The sequence below is a fragment of the Pediculus humanus genome, genomic scaffold, assembly GCF_000006295.1.
Source record: "Pediculus humanus corporis 1103172108315 genomic scaffold, whole genome shotgun sequence".
Lineage (NCBI taxonomy): Eukaryota > Metazoa > Arthropoda > Insecta > Psocodea > Pediculidae > Pediculus > Pediculus humanus.
In genome coordinates, this window is record NW_002987884.1 from 151156 (window position 1) to 152941 (window position 1786).

Here is a 1786-nt window from a genome sequence, read left to right on the forward strand (position 1 = left end):
CTTTTTTTTGTTACTTTAAAACTTAGCGATCGGTCGATTTGCGGGTTTTTGATTGATCTAATTCCACGTTTAAAAATTTCACGTTTCAATTTCGTTGAAAAAATTTTGAAATTCTGCGTCAAAATTCTCTCACGCAAATATTTTTTTATTTATTTTAAATTTTTCTCGTTCGTTTTTTTTTTCTTTTCATATTTTATTATCATTATTATTATTTTTATGCGTGACACTTCGGTAAAGTGTCACGCATAAATGGCGATTTCATATATATATATATTGTTTCGAATCAATTTTTTACGCGTCGTCATTTTTATAATCGTCACTTTTTTACTACCAGGAAATTATTTGAAATGAATTTTATTATTTTTATTATTATTATTATTATTATTATTATTATTATTATTATTATCATTACCATTATTGCACCGTAATTTCGACACAATTTAATACAAGCACAAAAAAAAAATGTAATTGGAAAATAATTTACGAATTGAAAGTTGAAATAGGAAAAAAAAAAAACAAACGTGGAATTAATTTTTTTTTTTTTTTTTTTTTTGTTTTAACCGTTAAATGATTTGGATGCGTGAAAGGATTGTTTGTGTTGTAATTGACCGACAAACAAACTAAAAAATGGCGGTAGAAAGTTGCGTATGTGAGCTCCTGTAAAGGATTTTTGAAATAACTGAGTTCTTTCCTTCACGTTCGTCGATAAAACAAAACAAAAAAAAACCGTTAAGTAATTTTAAAAGATGAAAAAGGTTGAACGTGAGTGTCGTAAAAGACGTGGAACTAGTAGGAATTTAGTTACCGATTTCCGGTCGCGCGCCAAAAAAAAAAATTATTAATAATAACGTTTTTTTAAAAAAACCATCATCACACCTGTAGTTAGTTGGTTGTAGTTGTTTTTAATTTGCAAAAACTTTCTCATGATTGTAATTGTGTTGTACATAACGGGGAGACTCATCACCGTCAAAAAAAAAAAGCAACGCAATATTCGAGAGAGAGTGACCGACAGCGATAATTATTATTATTATTATTATTATTTTTACCCGCGGTGACGTCATCTTCAAATTAACAAAAAAAAAAAAATGGCGTACAAGGTGTAAAAATGAACGCGTGTAAGAAAAATGCACACGAACATGTAATGATATTGCAAATGATGATGATTGGTCGATAGATTAAAACAAATCGTCTTGTTGCCTTTTTTGTTTTGGTTTTGAAAAACGCATAATTAAGTAATTATCAGTGATACCAACTTAAAAATTATATTAAATTATTATTTTTTCTCCTTATTAACGGCGCGTTTGTTGTGTTTATCAAACTAATTGTTCTCTTGGACGCGTCGGTAAATTCGTTTGGTGTTTGTTTCCTTGTATGTTTGTTTGTTTGTTTGTTTTTTCATTTCAATCCTTTTTATTTTTCATCCCCCCTTAGGGGAGGCTTTTTTTGCAAAACGATTTTAACAGGTGTATTTTTATTATTTTGTTTATTTATCCGTAACATTTGCTTTTTTTTTTTTTTTTGGGGAGAGGAAGTCGGTTACCCCATCACGTGATTATATTTTAATAATAATAATAATAAATTGAACTTTGACGTTATGCGTGTGCGTGCGTGCGTGTGTGTAAAATAAATTTTTATTAACGCTTTCTTTCGGTTCTTTAATAATATTATTATTAATAATTTTTTCAAATACGTTTTATTAATCAATTCGAGTTGTTGTTATTATTATTATTATTATTATTATTAATTTTCGTAATACGTGATAATGGAATCGAACGTATATATATAT